A 21,559-nucleotide genomic window follows, 5' to 3' on the forward strand; every position below is an offset into this window, starting at 1 on the left:
GTGTGATTTTATTTAGAATCAGCTACTCTAGATGTGAAACTACTTAATGAAAGAAAAAACATAGGATATTCATGACCCTCGGAGGATGAAAAAATTAGAAGTGGGGAAAGCGTTGTCATCGTAACAGAGGAGTGAAACGTTCCATAATTGTGAGAGCAAGAAAAAGTTCTAAAGGTTAAACAAAAGGCGGGAATAGATGATAGAGAATATCCCCACATTTTTGGAGTAAGTTTTTCTTCTTCTGATACTTACTGTAACAGAGGTTTGAATAAGCTCCATTCATAATGTCTGGCAATACTGATATGAGAAAATCAAATTTATAGATACGGAAGTGTAGAAGAACAGGGAGGCATGCAGTATTGAGGAACCCCCAGTATACAGAAGTAAGTGGAAATAGATGAATTTATGACATTTAAAAAAATAAATATTTGTGGTACCAGAAATAATGAATCATGTAGGCTGTATTCGTGTATCTATTTGGTAGAGAACGTTTTTGACCAAGCGAGGAGACAGAACAACACATTTATTTAATGTCCAGGCACAGGAGGTGTAGCAAGGTTCTGGAATGCATATTTAAGGTAACCATAATATAAGTGGGGAACTAAATGAAGATGTAGTTTGAAGAAATAAGGCTTGTTGGTGATCATGCAATGAGGCTCAGGTTACACAAGTTATTGTTGTGTAACACATTGGAATGTCTGATCGTATTAGAAATATAGGGACATTTCCAATAAGCATAATAAAAATACTGAAACACTGAAAGAAGCATATAGCTAATTTTGAAAAAAACATGTTATGTGCATGAGATTGAAAACATTGTGTATTCTTTTTTGCCATCTTTCATGTTGTATACGTACCATGTCCTGAAGAAGGTGGGGAGAAGCATCCTAACTGCCACGAAACGCTGCGTCAACAAAGATATTTTTGTATGAATAAATGTTTTTAAACACTGTCTTCCAACTTGAGAAAGAGATGATAGGTTTTTAAAGATTTTGTTGAATTTGTGATATGTTTTGTATGAAAGTATGATTGTGTTCATAAATATGATCAATATAGTTATATACAGTGGAGTTAGTAAAAACATATTTCAATGACTTGTATGTAATAAATGAAGGGATGATTTTAAATATATAAGTTGGCAGTAAAGGCTTTTATTTACTTGTGTTTTTTCATGGCTATACAGTGCCTGAATTGATAGCTTGGTACATTCATTATTCTCTATTCTGCTATCCTTAAACTGCTCCAGCACTGAGCCCACTCTTCTCCAAAAAGACAAGAACCATTAAAAGTCATATCCATAAGTGAGGTTGGGACATAGCTTTAAAAGCCTGTGGTTCATCCAGGCGTGGTGGTGAAGTGCCACCGGCAATGAAATCAGTGTAATAAGCGAGCTTGTAGTGTCTAGTCCACATCATATGGTGAAGTTTGCTGTGTCTCTACCCTCAGCAACGGCTTTCGGAAAGTATGGCTTGGGCCTCCTCCAAGACAATAGGCAACACTTGTGCAACGAATAACCGATTGTATTGCAGTATCGGCCCAAGAGCCATGTGGTGTTCACTGACCACAGTGCAAGGATGGCAGAAGAGAACGTCCTCTTCCCAAAGGTATACAGCTTTTTGGATTTCCAGTCCAGTGGAGTGGTAGGGAACAAGCCCAGTTTGACTCAAGAGGTTGAGGCTTGCACCACAAAGCTCTCAGAGGTGAGGTGCTGGTGAAGGAAACTGAGGTACCCAGGATCGGAGTAATGGTGGTAGCTGTCTTTATGCACATGAGACCCTCTGCAGGACTTGGACCAGGCCCTGAGTAAGACATCACTACTGGCTTTTTACAGGTAAGTAAGACTGACACCAAGGGTGAAACTGCAAGCTAGGATCCAATGGGGGCCATTCCTGAGTCTGGGGGGCCCAAAGGCACTACAGAGGGGCCGGGCCACTCAAATATGAGGTGCATCGCCGGATAAAATTTCATTAGCTGAGTGAGGGTTATTCCCGCTCAGGGCAAGTCAATAAAGCACAGAGCGGACCCTTTCTCAGACTCTGCTCAAGCGTGTGACTTAGGATGCTGCTGCTGTGCCTTGAAGTCGAAGATCTATTTTGCTTCATGGATTTCTTCTTGCAGTGGGACTTATCCAATGACTTTGACCAGGACTGCGACTTCTGAGTGTGGCTCAACGAGCAATCCCAGAACCTTCCTCACAACCAGAGTCTTCAGCTTGTTGGCATCATCCAACATTAGAAGGCAAAGTTCTGTGGGAATGGTCCTTTAGTGCCTTTGGGTGCATGGCACAGCAGTCCACGCAGGTCTTGCAGTCATGATTTCTCTCCAAGTACCACAGACAAACCAAGTGTGGACATCTGCTTGTGACAGGCAGCACATGGCTTGAAACCAATAGGTTTCTTTGGGGACATCTTGTCAGACCAGGAGAAAAATCTCTTGAAAAATGTTTGACAAAAAGTCAAGTAATAGACATTTAAAAGTCGTCTAAGTTAGCTATTCATAGATCAGCGTTATCTGGGATGGAAAGGAAATAACTGAAGTGAGGGGTGGCTCCTGCATAGACGCCATGCATGTAATTTCCGTCGTGGACGATGCTGACAATGTGGAGCCCAATTACACCACCTACCGGTATGTCAGGGTGTTGCTTGAAAACATCCAGATCTTGTCTGACAATTCTAAGGTAAGGAATTTGCAGATGGCAATCTCTATCAGATATTCCAGTTGCTTGTACTGTTCCCTGACTGTACACTTCCCAAACACCTTGTTTGTGCTTTTGCCTCTTCCACCTTGGCCCTACTGAGTATGTACTATTTACATTTCTAATCTTCTCAAAAAACTCCATCTTCATTGTGGTATTTACGGCCATTAGCCCCCATTATCCCTTAATCTTCGCTTTGTGCTGTTTGGTCTATATATTTTGCATGTCCCCAGTCATACGTGGCCTGGACACAACTCCCTACTATTTGATACTTCCTGCCTAAAACCCTTTTTTTTTCCTTGAGAGCTCCATTGTCCCTGTATTCTGCCCCTGCCCTCTCTCCTGCACTCTACCCACAAATTATCCTTATTTTTTCACTATTTCTTCTCCTCCTGCTGGATCACCGTTTGTGACCCCAGCTGTTTGTCTCTGCCCACCTATGCACCTTACATGTATTATTATATCTCCTGATTACACTACACCAAATTATGATTAATATATCTTATTAATAGTGAACTGTGACATATTCCTTGTCTGCCTAGAAGGACACTCGGAGGCTGGCTGCATGGGTCACAACACCATGACATTTACCCTGCTCATCAGTGGGTTCTCCACCTTGCTCTAGGTTTCTTCATTCATGAAACAAGCCTACATAGGTGGGCCCCTTCTCTCCTTACCTGAGCTAGAGAGATAAGCCTGCAGGACTGATCACATAACATTTAGATATTAAACCATTTTACATATAAACCTTACAAGACTTCTATGTAGAGTTCAAACGTGCAAGGTCTAAGAAACTCTGTTGTCCAAATTTAATGTTCACAAGTCTTGGACATCCTTACGGATAACTGTATCAATGATCTGTTGATTTATCACCTTCATCCACCCAGTTCAGGAGGGCTGTCATTCATCTGACTGCATGCCAAAATTTTTATAAAGTTAATTAGAAAAAATAAAATCACCTTCATAAACTCTCATATAAAGAATCAGTCCGTCCTTCCCTTACACTGTGAAGCACTCCCATCTTATCTGCTACTGCTGTCATTCAAGGCATGACACCTTCCCTCCCAATAAAACCACATAATCAAAAATCCAATCATCTTTTCTTTCCTTCTATGTGACTCATTCACTAATTGTCTTATCTTTGCAGAAAAGAGACCGGTATTTCATTCCTATATCTATAACTGTTAAGCTTGACTTTCTGATTACTGCTTACCTCCATTGGAGCAACCCAGTTTCCTGAAGAACCTGCAGGAAATGTCGTCTGGCGTGTGCAACACCATGCAAGGTGCCTTTAACTATAACAATATCAGACAATGCCAAAGCTGATGTAATTACACACAATACCCCAATTTACCATATTAACTAGTGAGTATTACTAGTGAGTTTTACTACTACTCAACTCTGTTCCAATATGCTAGTTAATCAGTTACCGCTGAAGACCAAACAACAATCCACCATTCACCATTATATATTTTCAGTTTGTTCAAGATATAACTGTTCTATCCAATGCTCAAAATAAGAATGTTAAATGCAATCGTGGAGGCAATCAGCTGGACACCATGGCACCATAGACATGTAGGACATAAAAGTCAAAGGAATGTGCATATCTACACCTGAAAGTCCCCAACTCATAACATTTTACAGGAGTTCCTGCAATGCTGGACATAATCTTTTTGTGGCAGTGGCATTACTAATCTAAGGAACAATTAAGCAGGAGAAAAGTGATTTACATCTGTTAAATCACTTTTTGTGTTCTGTTCATTTGTAAATCCTTCCATTAACAGGAACGGCTTGTTGAAATGGACCACTAATAGGCTAAAAGTTACAACCTCAACTACAACCTCATCTGCAAATGTACTTGTAGATTTTTTTCACCTTACACCAACAGAACAAAATCAGCACACCCACTGCTCAGTGGGTGCTTAAAAACCATTATTTGTGAAGCAGTTTGGCATTATTCACACCAACAATTTCACTGCAGTGCAGCAGAGAGGAAACGTCCATTCAGCTATCCAGAGAGCTATGTGTATGGAGCTGCATTACAAGGCCATCCAACCCAGGATAGACAAATGTGGAAGTGTGTTTCAGACATGTATCTAACTGAATCATTGTTTGTTTTGTGGTACAGATTTGAGAGAATGAACACCAACTTTCTCTTCCCTTTCCCGAAAGATGTAGTGGGGAGAAAATTGAAAACAGACCTACGAATATGGCCCGGAGTTTGGGAGAGGAATCCAAAAGGAATGGTTGCTTGAGGGAGATGCTACTGTCCAACTGCAAGCTTTCAAATGTATTCAGTGGCAAGTTATGAACTGGTATAAAATAGTTAGTAAAACTAAAGAAACTGCTACTATTATAGATGTAGTTGTTATGTATGGTTTAGGGCAATTCGTTACCAATAGCAGGGATGTGTGATATAAAATGTTCTGAATGTTTCCAATTTTTTTAAATGTTATAATATGACTGCTGAATTTATAATATTTTCTCTTATTATGATACACAAAGATTGTGTGCTGATTGTATATATTACTAACCTATTTTTATAAAACATCAATAGCTGTGTATGGCTGTACTGTCTGAGTCATAAAACTCTGGATCCAGGTGAGCATAACTCTTTGCAGAGAAACGTGGGAGACACCTATTTTTTCACCTGTTCTGTAAAGGCTGTGTAATAACCAAGATCCCCATGGAGCTATGTGAATTTTGTGGGTGCAATCTATGATTTGGGAGGGTTCACAACACTGACGTAGGTCCCTGATGACCACTCCTGGTGGGCTGAAGACATTCCACAGTGGTGGGAACTGTCACACAGGTCTGCTTGAGATAACTTAGTGAACAAACTATTCTAAAAGGCGATACGCACCTGCCCTTTTTACTGACCCTAGAGAGCTAAAACCCATAAAGATGGAAACACCTGGAAAAGGAGGACTAGGATGCAAGGCACAGTAGCTCAGTAGAGTAATTCTACCTATATATATATATATATATATATATATATACATCATTATCCATTATCTTTACTAAACAAAGTAAAGCAATGGGTTGGCCTATCAGTTATTGTGCTGCATGCCAATTGATGAGTTCAGGGCTTGCACCCCCCACCACACTACCTCCTTGAGAAGCCTGGTACATTGCTTGCCATTGCTATAACTGAAAGTCAAGTGTTTAAGAGATTGTACTTGGCCCTGTTTGCAGAGCCATGAGGTGATGTACCCCCGGACATCAGAGGCAAATGGCCACAGGCCTCAGGCCCCATAGCCCCTGAAACCCTGAAACTAACCAAACAAGGTCTGACACAAGAAACAATAAAAAGATTAAAACGAGAACTCTCTCAATATGAAGACTTTTATTTATTGTCAACCAATGTAGAATGTATTGGTATCAGAAATTTAGGAAAACACTTTATTGATCAGTGCAACAACAAACCTTGGGAAAGATTTAGAAAAAATAGTTTTTTTTGTAGTTTTTTGTAATATACCATGATAAACGAGTCAGGAAGAGAAATAAATGTGCTTTTCTAAAGGCACAGAGATATGCACCTTGCTATCAGATGAAATTGCAGAACAAACGGCCTTTATATTTTATGAGCATCCACAACACTATCACATGCACCTTGTCATCAGATGAATTAGCAGAAGCAAAAAGCTCTTGAATTTTACAAGCTTCCGCAAGACTATCACACCTTGATCGACAAAGCATGGTCAATTCTCTGTATCTAAAACGTATGCTACTACATCAACTATGGAAGCTATCTACTCATCATCAAAACATGATCACTAGGTCCACTCAAATCCCGGTGAATTCAGTATCCCAAAGTCCATTTTTTATTTAAATTCTTAATAGGACATTGTAAGAGGGAGGCACAACACATTTCCACAGGTGTTTGCCTCTGGGAACATGGACAATTGGACTTGGCCACTGCATGCATGAAGAAACTCAATTGATTGATGAGGGTTGAAGCCAAGCGGAGGAACTGTGATAGCACCAGTTACAAAACACAGAATGTCTTTTATTTTGGCTTAAAATGCGAGTTCTAAAAAAATACGAAAAAAGGTCTGGGTCAAAATAGCAAATTAAGGATTACTGTAGCAACTGTGATGGTTTTTATTCCGTCTGCTAAATGGATTCTTCAGTGACGGTTGATACATGATTAATTAGAACCCCTGATGATTTGCTATGCATCATTTCACAAAAACTCATAAATTCTAGATGATTTGCTGTTAACAACGGAGAAAACGTCTAGTCTTGGCTTGAGCATATGTTACCATCCACGCAATCCTGCTCACTTTCCCCTCCCTTTAATAGAAGATTTACCACTGTTCAACATGTAGTAGGCATAGGTAGTCCATGTTGCTAAACCTGAATCTGACACATTCTCTGCCACTTCAAACACACTGCTCCTTTTCTAAATATTGCTGGCATGCCAATAAACTAATCTAAACAACTTGGGACTGGAGGTAACTGCAACATCCACTGCACAAAGGCTCTGCTCTGTCAGAAACACACATAGCAGACCCATTTATGCTCCATATCTATTTTCATTACTTTTCCTTGATGGATAGCACATCTTCCTGCTGAGCTGGAGATACTTCTGCTGCTTCAAACTGGCCACCATTTTTGTCACTGAACCACTGCTTATTGTGTCTATGCATTTTTAGTTTGAATCAAGCAAATCATAAGCAGATGAAAGGAATGGAAAAATAGAGTAAATGAAATGTGAAACAATGTAAGGATCAATGAAGAAAGTGAGAGATTAAGAAAGCAATAATGATGAAGAAATCATGCGGTGGCTCTTGTTGTGAATCCTAGTTTGTTTTAAAGGGATACAGTAGTTAGCTCTGCCTCTGGCTTGCAGACTCGTACCTCCGTCACCCAGTGACGTTTACCCTACTGAGCTTGCTCTGTTTTAGAGCATTTATTTAAGATGGCTGCCTTGTTTTGAGTTAGGCCCATGTTTTGATTTGCATTATCAGTGTCACTGCGCTAAGGCGTCAAGATCAGGCAACAAATACAAACTGTAGGTGTTCACTTAAGGTACCTTCCCTCTTCATGCTTTCGAGGGAATTGTTTATGTTAATTACCGTCCCAAGCACACCTTGTTATCTATTGTTTTGGAACAAACCTACGTCAGGGGTCCAAGTAGATCTGTAAAAATACTCCTCACTTTATCAGATAGTTAGAGGAATTCTGACCAGATGCCATTGTTGCTATTGATGAGGCACGTCGCCTTGACGCCTTGACGCTAACCAAGTCTTCGTGTCCCTACGGAGTCTGAGCTAGAGACCTCATTCCAAGGTAACGAGGGTTGGGGGCTTGTCTCATGGATTTGGCACTGGCAGATGGAGGTTTAACATAACTAGATCTCTTCTAGGTTAGAGGTTAGGCCTACATGCTAGGGTATTAGGACGTATCACACACTTCATGTTATTTCATGATATTGCAAGATGGTGTGGGTCTTTGTATTAATGACTATTGTCTTTACCACTTTATTTCTTGCACTGTTCATTATTGTAATCATTGCAGCCCATGCAACTTATCGCAGATTGCAGTTTTTCTAAAATAAAACCTATTGAATATTCTACTGCATCTTCTTGATTGCCTGTGTGTGTGACTGAGACATGTTGTTAATGTGAGAAAGGGGTAATCTCCATTTAACCACAGCGCTCCCTTGGATGTCACACTTTAGAGGCCATGCGTAAAGGTTACCACAAATCACCTTTGACCGTTTCGGGTTTTTGGTGAGGTACTGCTTATGAGCCAGAAGTGTTGGGACGATAGTTGCGTTCTGTTATAGGATTGGCATAGTCACCTATAAACATACTGTCATCCTTAAACCAGTAGTCTTGCCTGGAGCAAGAGTCCAACTACGACATAGCACCACTAACCATGGTGTTTAGGCACTAATTTATGGATACCCCGATTATCACAGTCTCACATACTTCAGGTACCCTAAGGACCATTTAACATAGACATCTGTGGTCCTGGGTAAGATCCTCCTCAGCTGAACCGGGACCACCTAATTAGGCTGTAGGTTGTTCGAGCTCGAACTCATAAAAGGACTATACTCCCCACTTGGTGTTCCATCTCTTTACTCATTTCATAATATGGCTAACTTCATAGACGTTCTAGAGAATGCTAGACAAGCATTAACTTTGCATCTCGTAGCGTTTGTCTTAACAGATGAGGGTGGGGATGTTACATTCATATTAGAAGCTAATGAAGCTCACCAAACTGAAACATTCTACTCTTGGATCACCTTTCCTGAAAAAGACCAAAGATCATTCACATTTCACACATACAGAATTGCAAAAGTACCTCAATGTTACCAAGCATACCAGTATCTTGAGATTCCAATTACATATCAAGAGAACCAGAACTGGTTTGATGGTGCCCCACCACATGTAATACAACCCATTCGATTAGGTCCCTTAGGTAATGATGGCCCAACATGGCCTATGTTTGTCACATATACCTCTCACACAGGTACACAAAATATGCAGGCAGTAGACCTGCAGAACTTATATCTTGAATTAGTAACACTTTACAGATGAGTTGTTCAGTTCGTAATGCAAACTTTGAACACTACACTGGCGCATCCAGCACCAACAGCAACTACTGGATACCAATTGGCTACTAGGATTAATCCACAAACAATACATATCATTATGGGTAAAGTACCCATGGAACAAGGGGAAAATACTGTTCTGGACAGCCCAGAAAACCAATCAGCTGGAAGCTGTGTTTCCTCATACAGGACCTCAACAGAAACACAGAATTCTCACAATGTGCTTGCCCTTCAGGGTGGTTCCTTCTGTGGATGACTGCCCCACATCGGCTACAGTCTTCACTGCATACACTACCACACATGGTATCCTGACACTAGCCAATTTACCGGAAGTGTTAAAAAAATACAAAATGAACACGGGGCTGCACCAGCCCTAGGTTTGGAAATGAAATTAATGCATATCTTTGACACACTGTCCTCAATAATACTCAGTAACATTAAAGGGGAAGCGGTAGCACTGGCTATACACCAGCGTCTCCGAGATATTCCACATTTGGACCAGGAGAGAAAAGTACCAAAAATTATTTCTGTTACCTATACTAGTATAGGATGGGATAGTTTGGGAGCCAAACCGAAGAAGCTTGAAATACAATGTACCACACCCAAGGAAGGTACTAAACAAGCACAGGAAAATTCTGAGAAGCGCTGGGATCAGTAGAAACAATTTAAAGAAAGACAAAATAGGAGAGCAGATTCTCCACATCCGGAGAACTCTGAAAGGAGATGCACTCTCAGAATTAGAGAAAGTATAAAAGTTCCTGACTGATATAGTGATTCACGTCCCTCTCGTTCCTTTCAGGACGCACTGCATAGACGTAGCATGAGAGGGGACCATCCTGACTGACATCCTGAATACGTGAAACAAAAGAAGATAAGTCTCCACAACAGAAGCCATAGTTTAAGATGAAAAAGGTGGCAGCACTGTCAATTAAAAATGCCAGTACACTTGAGAACATTGCTGAAGAACATGACATGGGCAGTGACACTGTTAGACAGCAGAGCAGAGGTCACGATACGTCACCAGAGTCTGAAAGATCATCTGGATGCAACAGCAACTAGCGATTTTATTGCAGTTGAGACTGCAGACGGGCGCATTCTCCCACCTGATAGGGCTTATGATTTAAAAAATTCAAATTGAAGGGGACATAGAGTGCACTATTAAAGTGATATTCTGGGATGATCTTAATTGTGATATCCAATTGACCGAAAGAGATTGGCCACCTGAGCATGTCCATAAGTTCCCACATGGGGAAGAATACATTTGCCTTCTTTCTCAGATCTTGTTCCTGAGGCGGTAAAACAAGCCTACGCTGTCGATTGGGCTTTAATTCAGGCTTCTGCACTCTACCGCAATCATATAGGTTGGGACAAGGACTCTCCTTGTCATGTAATATCTATCAGGTCCATGCCCCAACCTCAGCCACAATATTCTGTTAAACATGAAGCTAAAGCTCCAGTGAGGGAGATCCTCACTCAGCTCGAGTACTAGGGAGTAATTGAACCCTGTGCCTCTACAATGAATAACCTGTTATTCCTGGTTGCAAAACCAGAATATTCATTCAGAATAGTCTTAGATTGCAGACACTTAAACAGTCATACATGCACATACGCTATGCAAAACTCACATAGCACAGCACTTGTTAACAATACAGTGCACAAAAAGTACAAAACTAAGTTGGATATTTCCAACGGGTTTTTCTGGCAAAACTTAGCACACAAAACTTAGCACACAAACCTGAGTGCATTCTCATTGCCTCACAGAAATGCTTCTGTTGTTTTCCAAAAGGCTAAAAGAACAGCCCAGGAGTGTTCTCACATGATCTTGATCCCGAGGCGTTAGCCTATGTGGATGACATCTATCTCACAGATGACGACCTCACCATTCATCTTGTCAGAGTTGATCGGATCATTTTAGGATTTTCGGTTACAAATCTAACTTTAAGAAAAGCAAGATAGCCATTCTCAGTGTACTGTTCCTGGGATATGAACTATCAAATGTGGGGAAGAGCCTGGCCCGCACTTCCTTGAGAAATGTGCACAATTTCATCCACCTAACATGATCACAAAGCTACAGTCTCTACTAGTCTAAAATCAAGCCACTTTATGACCTAATATGTCCAGATTTCGATAGCAAACACTTGACAGATGAGCACACACGCATCCTTAGGGAATTGCAACAGGACATGCTAGAAGCCAATCACTTACACACATGTGACAACAAAAACAGACTTGGTCATCAGAATAATCGCTGGTGCCATTGGGTTTACTTATGTCACCTTTAACGAGGGTGACACAGTGCCCTTAGCATATAAATCTCATGTGTACTCTAACGCAGAACAATGTTTTGCACCTACTGAAAAAATTCTGACTGCAGTTCAAATGGCTGTCATTAAGGAGAGGAAATGCATTTTTGCATTTTTGTTGTTACCTTGGTGCCAGCCTTAAAGGCTGTCACTAAAGCAAGTGTTCCTGACGCTAAAGCACTACATCCACATTGGATTCATTGGGCTACCTCCCTGACTGCCACTGATGTTGCCTACATCCTTGACCCAAAACTTCAGACACAAGAATATCTCCAATACGAACAGGAGTACCCCGCTCCTCTAGATATTTTACCTCTTGACAGATACCATACTGTCATTTCTAATGATGGTTCAGCACAACCAGCTGTAGGTACTAAACATCAATATTCAGCCACTTGCCCAGCCGTGAGTGGAGTGATGAAGGATGGAGTTTTTCACCTTCATAATCCCTACACACAGACCCTAGAGGACTGCACAGCTCAGCTAGCTGAACTTAAGACCCTTCTTCTAGCGCTAGAACACACAGAGCCAGGATTGTTGACTTTGTCTGTGACTCATACTACTGCGTCCAGTCCTACAATGATTACCTCAATCATTGGAAGCTGAACTGGTTTAGAAATCCCAAAGGGAACACCATAAAACACAAAACTTTGTGGGGGAAGGTGGCTGATCTTAAGGATAACCTACTGTGTGTCCACGTCGTACATACATTGAGCCACCAACGTGTAGGAGTTCATGTTATCAGTAACACTTTGGCTGATGAAGCAGCCAAATCCGCAGTAGCTACGGCTTCTGTGGCTGCAGTGACTCATTCTCAGATGAGATTGGATAATGAAATACTGACTCCCGTGAAAGCTTCAGATGAAGACAGGTCCCTTTCAAATGCGTACCCTACAAAACATTCTTACCACATCAGTGCACAGAATGTTGCTTATGGAAAAATTCCTGAGGTTGGAGATGGAGCGATCCCCAATGAAGACCAGAGACTAGATCTAATAAAAGCAGTGCATGAGGGTGTCGCTTCTGCACATGCTGGTATTTTGGCCACAGTAATACTGTTACAGAAACGTTTCTGGTGGCCAGGTCTACACAAACAAACAAAACAATACATCCTTTGTTGTGACATTTCCCAGAAAATAAAGGGCTCTAATATTAAACGCCCACTGCAGACATCCCTCTTAGTGTCATGCAGGCCACTACAATGTGTGTACCAGGAACCTTACGGTCCACTTCAACCTGATGATGCATACAAATACATCTTAGTCGCTGTTGATTCTTGTTCTAGATACCTGTGGGTATGGCCTCAGTGGTTGGCTGACGCTCAAACTGTTATAAAAGGCTTACTGATCTTTATCGAGTACATATGCAGTTGCAGCATTCCATTCGGACCAGGGCCTTGCATTTGCCTCTAAGGCATTCAGGGATACCATGGGATGATGAGTGTTGAACTTCATTAATCCTCACCATATCATCCTGAGGGAAATTTGGTTGTGGAGAGGCAGAACTGTGATCTAAACCAGTCCTTAATAGATAGAATATTAGGTTCTGGGCGCAGTTGGTTTCATCACCTGAACAATCTGCCAAGACGGTCCTTGGGGGGACGCATTCTTTATGAGGTTCTCTTTGGAATACCTATGTATGTCCCAGATCTTGAGGACCCTGGATTGGTAGCAGCAGACACACCTTTTGACATAAATGAACATCTCACTGTCTTACAGGAGCTTCAGCAATTTTGTGATGATAAATCATCCACCAGTGCTGCCACCTAAGGAATAAGGGGTTTACCAACTACTTCCACTGGCTGGATTCCTAAAGTCGTGGATCTGGTTTGTGAGAAGATCGCTGTGAAGATGGAATTTGGTCCATCCGACAGAGCACCAGTCCCAGTCCTGGGAGTACAAGGTACCAGAACTGTCATCTTATCACCACTGCCTGGTTCCAGAACAAACAGATTAATTTTCATTGGTGGCATCAAAGTTCACCATGTGGCCAATCCTGCACAGTAGACCCAGAGGTCCCTTGGGTAGTTCCACGATTCCCTTTCACTACCCAACAGGACATACCTCTTCAAAGTAGAATATACAACACTACTTCCGACTACATAACAATGTCCAATGATATTTTAAGCACCTCCTTGACCATGGGAAGTGTGGAAAATGATCTCTTGCTGATTCCAGTTACTGCATCAAACATAGCCCCTTTCCAAGATTTGGCTGCTTTTTACACACGCACTGTAGACCCAGAGGTCCCTTGAGTAGTTCCACGATTCCCTTTCACTACCCAACAGGACATACCTCTTCAAAGTAGAATTTACAACACTACTCCCAACTACATAACAATGTCCAATGATATTTTAAGCACCTCCTTGACCATGGGAAGTGTGGAAAATGAGCTCTTGCTGATTCCAGTTACTGCATCAAACATAGCCCCTTCCCATGATTTGGCTGTTTTTTACAATAACACTACACAGACTGATGACACCGTCTACCATTAGCCTTCACATGAAGTGGATCAATCCACCAGCAATGCACCTGCCCCCGTTTTTGCAGAGACTGCCTCTGGTTATTTCATTGACATTGATGACCTTTCTTCAGACTCTTCCAGTCCACAGATTGAAAATATATCAAAGACACATACGCCATACCTATGGCTTAAAATTAACTATTTAATCCACCAATGGAACTATTTATGGTTCTGCTTGACATTTTTTGCATTATTGCGATGGATTGGGTTTGTGACTGTTTTCTTTTTACTTCTAAATGGTCTTTACCTTCCTGAACGCTCCTCAGTTGAGCCTTGTGGATGAAGTCTTAACTCCATATCATTCCTCTCATAAAGTCCGAAGAGACTTGTCCCTTGTGAACATTTCAGCTGTGCCAGTTCCTGATGGTGTTGTGTGGGACAATGTTCCATTTGATATGTACGGGCCTACTGAGGGCATTCAAATTCCTTATGTATTCAAAATTTCTATGACAGATGTTATTACACTTGGTGTTGTATCTGATGATTGGGATGTCCATACAGTGGATTCTATGTTAACTGAAATGAAGGACTATTCAGTGTTTGAAAGTGATGATATATATAGACATACAATGAATTATGGGGAAATGTTCTGTTACAATAACTGGGGACATTACTACCTGCACTGTGCTACTAGACATAGACCTGTACTTAACTACACATAGAGACAACACTGTTGTACACCATCAGTGGGGCGCACAAAAACACTATTTAGATAAGTTCACTTATTTCACTGGGCATGAGACAAAAAAATCAGTGTCATAGTATTTCAAGTTATCTCCTTAAAAAATTAGGAAAAGTTTGCTAACTAATACAAAGCTGATTTATTCAGAGCCCATCTCACAGTTGAAGGTTACGAATAGTGGAAGAACACTGTTGAGTTTAAACAGTGTTTGGGGAACACAAGATTGGCAAATACAGGGTAGGGAAGCTTTATTTAGAGCATGCCTGATACCTGTCCAAATGATCTTTTTAAATGATACCATTCAACAGACATCCTGTCTGAGGTAAGCAAAAATGAAAGAAATGAAGACGCCCAGTATCCCCACACCTGCGAATTTTAATGATTGGCAATTCTTCCTGAATGTCACTGAGGAAGAGCTAGATGCAAAGGTTCAGGCTGGTACTCATAATTCTTCACTTTGCAGTCCCAGAAGGTGGTTAATTTGGCCATGTTTTTTTAATTCCTCAGGGGGTTTCATGATAGCCGGTTAGATCCTCGGTTATCTCGTGTCAACACACTGGTATAATTACAACATACATTGTGGGTACACTGTGCCAACAATGGGTACAGTTTAACATGTTAGCTGCAGTTAAAGAACATCTTGACACTCTTTCTGAAGATGTAGACTTGCAGGAATTTTTGCTAGGTCATAGAAAACCACGCTCTAAAAGATTCATATATGCTATGTACAATGAGATCGGGAAGCATTCTCAGATTGAAGCTGTTGCACGCTTAAGGCAAATAGATGGAGAAAACTTAGAAAAGGCTTTAGCTGTTGTCGATAACAGCATGAACACTTTGTCCAACAGAATTTATTCCCTGACAAATATAGTGTCACCTGCATTAGATATAATTCAGACAGACATGTCCAGTTTATATCATGGACAGAGTCAGTTGGGTTCTATCATGCAGTTAGTTTGGACATTATAGACATTGAAAAATGGCCAAATTCCATGGAAATATACTAACGGTAGTGAAGTATTCACTGCTTTTAATTTATCAAAAGAACAGCAGACAGTGGCTAAAAGGGAAGCAAGTTTCACTATGCTTCATATAGAAAAGTTAGAAAAGCTGCCTTTAACAGTTGCAAAGAGTCCTTCGAAAGTATGGTTCTTACATGGCATCATTAATCTCCCCATTTCGACTTTTCGTTTTTTGCAATGCCAGAAACATCTTGCCGTGGGCAGGTATGTGCAACTTGGCAATAGCTATATTAAAGAAGAGTGGGAGTTCCCTTTTGATTATAAGTGTCTGAACTACGAAACATAGGTCTTTCTTAGCGGAGGCGAATGTGAGACTACTGTTCATTTAATGATTCAATCAATCAATCAGTGTATTTGTAGAGCGCGCTACTCACTCGTGAGGGTCTCAAGGTGCTTTGAGAAGGGGGGCTGTGGGGAGCTGTTACTGCTCGAACAGCCAGATTTTGAGAAGTCTTCTGAAGATCAACAGGTCCTTGGTCTGCTTAAGGTGGATGGGGAGGGTGTTCCAGGTCTTGGCCGCAAGGTAGAAGAAGGATCTGCTGCCAGATGTTGTCCTGTGAATGCGTGGGATGGTGGCGAGGGTGTGTTCAGTGGAGTGGAGATGACTGTTCAGGGTGTAGAGGGTGAGACAATCATTGAGGTATGCTGGTCCGACATTGTGGAGTGCTTTGTGGGCGTGGGTTAGGAGTTTGAATGTGATCCTTTTGTTGACGGGAAGCCAGTGTAGGTTTCGCAGGTGGGCTGTGATGTGGCTGTGACGGGGGATGTTAAGGATGAGGCGTGCGGTAGCGTTCTGTATCTGTTGCAGTCTTTTCTGGAGAGCTGCCGTGGTTCCCACGTAGGGAGCGTTGCCGTAGTCCAGTCTGTTGCTGACGAGGGCCTGGGTAACTGGTCTCCTAGTTTTGGTGGGGATCCACCTGTAGATTTTTCAGAGCATCTGGAGGGTGTTGAAGCAGGAGGACAAAACGGCGTTGATTTGTTGGGTCATGGAGAGCGATGAGTCAAGGATGAAACCCAGGTTGCGGGTGTGGTTGGTGGGTGTTGGTGCAGATCCCAGTGAGGGCAGCCACCAGGAGGTGTCCTAAGCTGAGGGGCTGGGACCGAGGATGAGGACCTCTGTCTTATCTGAGTTAAGTTTTAGCCGACTGTTCTTCATCCAGTTGGCGACGGCCTTAATTCCCTCGTGGAGCTTGGTTTTGGCTGTGACAGTGTCCTTGGTGAGGGAGAGGATCAGCTGGGTGTCGTCGTCAAAAGAGATGATGTTGAGGTTGTGAGATCGGACGATTTTGGAGAGCGGTGCCATGTAGATGTTGAAGAGTGTCAGACTAATGGAGGAGCCCTGTGGTATGCCGCAGATGGTCTTGGTGGCTTCAGATAGGAATGGTGGGAGGCAGACTCTCTGTGTTCTGTCGGTGAGGAAGGAGGTGATCCAGTCCAGGACCTTGTCGTGGATGCCTGCGTCGTGGAGGCGTGTGTGCAGGGTGTGGTGGCAGATGGTGTCAAAGGCGGCAGAGAGGTCCAGGAGGATGAGGGCTGCTGTTTCGCCTTTGTCCAGGAGGATCAGGATGTAGTCGGTTGCTGCGATGAGGGCAGTCTTGGTGCTGTGATTGCTGCGAAAGCCCGATAGAGACGGGTCCAGAGTGTTGTTTTCCTCCAGGTGGTGGGACAGTTGCCTTTTGACAATCTTCTCAAGTACCTTTGCCGGGAAAGGCAGCAGCTAGATGGGCCGGTAGTTTTTGAGGTCCTTGGAGTCTGCCTGGGATTTCTTGAGTAAGGCGTTGATCTTGGCATGCTTCCAGCTTTCCGGGAAGGTGGCGGTCTTGAAGGAGCTATTGATGATCAAATGGAGTTGGGGGGCGATGATGGAGTTGCTCTATTATAGATGTAGTGCGGACAGGGGTCAGATGGAGAGCCGGAATGAATGGTGTTCATTACTTTGATGGTGTCAGCGTCGTTGACGTGTGTCTAGGAGAGCAGGAGGTTGGTGTACGTGGGGGGCAATGAGTCAGAGATGTTTGTGGCTGCTGGTGAGGTCATGTTGTTGAAGCTGTCGTGGATGTTGGTGATCTTGCGGTGAAAGAAGGTGGTGAGGGAGTCGCAGAGGTCTTGCGAAGGTGGGATGTCGTTGGTGCTGGATTTGGGGTTGGAGAGTTCCTTTACGATGTTGAAGAGCTCTTTGCTGTTCTGCGCGTTGTTATCAATACATTCCTTGAAGGAGGATCTCTTGGTGGCTCGGATGAGCTGGTGGTGCTTGCGGATGGCATTCTTGAGGGCTGTGTGGGTGGCTGGTGTCTTTTCCTGGAGCCACTTCCTCTTGAGTCTGTGGCAGACCTGTTTAGAGGTCCGGAGGTTGGTGGTGAACCAGGTGGCCTTACTGATAGTGCGGTTGTGAGAGGGTTTTTTGAATGGGGCAAGAATGTTGGCGCAGTCTTCTATCCATTGCCTGAGGTTGCGTGCGGCTGAGTCGGCATCGGTGGAGTCAGCTGGTGGGGCTCAGGCGAGGGCGGAGATCAGGCGGTCATTAGGGATCTTGTTCCAGCTGCGGCAGGGGATCAGTTGCGGGTGGTAGTGGGTGGTGGGTTTGTTGAAGGTAAAGTGGACCCAGCAGTGGTTGGTCCAGTGGAGTACGGTGGTGTGGCTGAAGGTGATGTTTGCTGGCGGAGAAGATGGGGTTGAGCGTGTGTCCGGTGGAATGGGTGAGAGATGTGATGAGTTGATTGAGTCTGAGGTTGGCGAGGTTGTCGAGCAGGGTGATCGAGTTGCTGTCATTGGTGTTTTCGAGGTGGAAGTTCAGGTCCCCGAGGAGGATGTGATCTGTAGAAGCTAGGGCTTGAGTGCTGGCGATGTCAGCAATGGAGTCACTGAACTGAGGTCAGGATCCGGGGGGTCTGTAGATGAGGGTGCCCCTGAGGGGGGTCTTGGGGTCGATGTGGATTTGGAAGTGCATGTGTTCGGCGGTGCTGAGGGTGTCTTCGGTGTTGGTTGAGATTCCGATGGTGTTCCTATGGACGATGACGATCCCTCCTCACAGTCTGTTGGTACAGTCTCTGCGGGTGATCTTGTAACCATCTGGGATGGCTATGGGAGCTGAGGATGGGTTCAGCCAGGTCTCCGTCACGAAGTCGATGTCCGGGGAGGAGGAGATGAGAAGGTCCCAGAGATCGATGGCGTGCTTGTGGATGGAGCGGGTATTGAGAATGATGCACCTGAGGTGGTTGCATCTGGTTCTGGCGGGAGAGGTGGTGGCTTGGAGGGTGGAGAAGTTGCAGCTCCGGCAGGAGAAGGGTCAGTGGACGAGCTTTGGAGAGGCCAGGAAGCAGGTAGTGGAGTGGCTGGTGTTGAAGGTATGGAGTGCGCTGGCATCGTGGTGGCGTCTGGTGCCGGGGGATCGCGGAGGCCACGGAAACTGGTGCTGGGTGCCGTCCAGGCGCCGGATGGTCGCAGATGGGCTTGCCTCTGGCGCGGCCACGAAGCGGCTGCCATTAAGATGGGGAGGTGGGAGGGAGGAGCAGCTGGGAGGAAAGCGCAAATTCGTGTGCGAGGGGGGCGGGGCTGCGCGGGACGCAGCTGCAGGGGAACCACGGGGAAGCCCAAGGATGGAAAAAAGGGCAGGAAGACAGTGAAAAGGCACACAAAACAGGAAAATAAAAACAGAGAAGCAGTGGAAAAAGAAAAGTGGAAAACAGACACAAGGCAAAACAGAGAGACAATACTTATCGCACCACTAGACCACCAGGGATGAGGTGCAGTTGGGGGCCTGCGGGTGGAGGAGGGCCTCGAACTTGCAGTAGCAGCTGGAGTATGGGGACAGGGGTGCATGCACAACAGTGGAACTGTGCGGCATTGGGAGCTTCTCCCCACCTCAGAAGCAGGATGTATGATTTGCAAACAGGTGTTCCTTCACGGCCTTTACATTGTGGGAGCCGCGAACTTGGCCTGTTTTCTGAAGGGTACTCCTGTCCCTTTGATTTGACCAGCATTGCATGTAATTTCAAATGGAAGTTATGTGGTGTTGAGCGACCAATGCTTTTGCGGTATGCGACCAGGAATTGCCTACGCAATTTCAGTTTCTAAGGTCATTACGTGTTGTGGACACGTTTTATTCCCCCCCCACACATGAGATAAAGGTATCAGCCATGTGGCCTCAAATTGATACTATTAATGTAAATTATGCAAAGCTGAGCTGAGCAACAAAAACAGTTCGCGTTGACATCAGCTAGAGAGATGTATGCTCTGCAGATTGCAAGATCATCAGCTGAGATACAATCCCTATTAAAAACCAACTTGCCAAGCACTTTGGAGAATTGGTTTCCAGAATTTTTAACGCCTGGAGCACAGTCGGGATTGTCCATTTCTTTATGGCTTATGGGTCTGGATTCATGTCCATCTTCCAGACTGTATTCAGAGTCATTCCATTGGCTATCCACTCACTCTTTTCAAGTGTGTTTGGCAGCTTTCCAATTATTTTGACATTGATTGGCTGTAGGAAAATGGCTCCCTGTTGCAATTACCCCCCACTTTTTGCCTGATATTGATGTTGACTTGACTCAGAAGTGTGCTAGGACCCTGCTAACCAGACCCCAACACCAGTGTTCTTTCACTAAACATGTCCCATTGTTTCCACAATTGGCACACCCCTGGCACACAGAAGTCCCTTGTAAAAGGTACCAGTGGTACCAAGGGCCCTGTGACCAGTGAAGGTCCATAAGGGCTGCAGCATGTGTTGTGCCACCCTAAGGGACCCCTCACCTAACACGCAAACTGCCATTGTAGATTGTGTGTGTTGGGAAGAAAAAGGCGGAGTCGTCATGGCATCCCCCTCAGGCTGCCATGCCCACAAAATACTGCCTGTGGCATAGGTGAGTCACCCCTATAGCAGGCCTTAAAGCCCCAAGGCAGGGTGCACTGCTCCACAGGTGAGGGCATAGCTGCATGAGCAATATGCCCCCACAGTGTCAAAGTCTATTCTTAGACATTGAAAGTACAGTGTGGCCACATTAAGTATATGGTCTGGGAGTTTGTCAAAACGACCTCCACAGCTCCATAATGGCTACACTGAATACTGGGAGGTTTGGTATCAAACTTCTCAGAATAATAATCTCACACTAATGCCAGTGTTACATTTATTAAAAAATGCACACAGAGGGCACCTTAGAGATTCCCGCCAGTATTTTACCCAATCCTTCAGTGCAGGACTGACTGGTCTGTGCCGGCCTGCTGTTGAGAGATGAATTTCTGGCCTTTGTGCCCTCTGAGGCCAGAAACAAAGCCTGCTCTGGGTGGAGGTGATTCACATCTCCCCCCTGCAGGAACTGTAACGCCTAGCAGTGAGCATTAAAGGCTCAGGATTCGTGTTACAATGCCCCAGGGCAGCCAAGCTAGTGCAGATGCTCGCCCCCTGGACACAGCCCCCACTTTTGGCGGCAACTCCAGGGGAGACAATGAGAAAAACAAGGAGGAGTCACCCACCAGTCAGGACAGCCCCTAAGGTGTCCTGAGCTGAGGTGACCGCTGCCTTTAGAAATCCTCCATCTTGATTTTGGATGATTCCCCCAATAGGAAAAGGGATGTGCCCCCTCCCTTCAGGGAGGAGGCACAAGGAGGTTGTAGCCACCCTCAAGGACAGTAGCCATTGGCTACTGCCCCCAAACCTTAACACCCCCCTAAATCTAATATTTAGTGGCACCTCAGAACCCAGGAAATCATATTCCTGCAATCTGAACCAAAGAAGAAGGACTGCTGACCTACAAGCCTGCAGAGACAACAGAC

Source organism: Pleurodeles waltl, chromosome 3_1 (genome assembly GCF_031143425.1).
Source record: "Pleurodeles waltl isolate 20211129_DDA chromosome 3_1, aPleWal1.hap1.20221129, whole genome shotgun sequence".
Classification (NCBI taxonomy): domain Eukaryota; kingdom Metazoa; phylum Chordata; class Amphibia; order Caudata; family Salamandridae; genus Pleurodeles; species Pleurodeles waltl.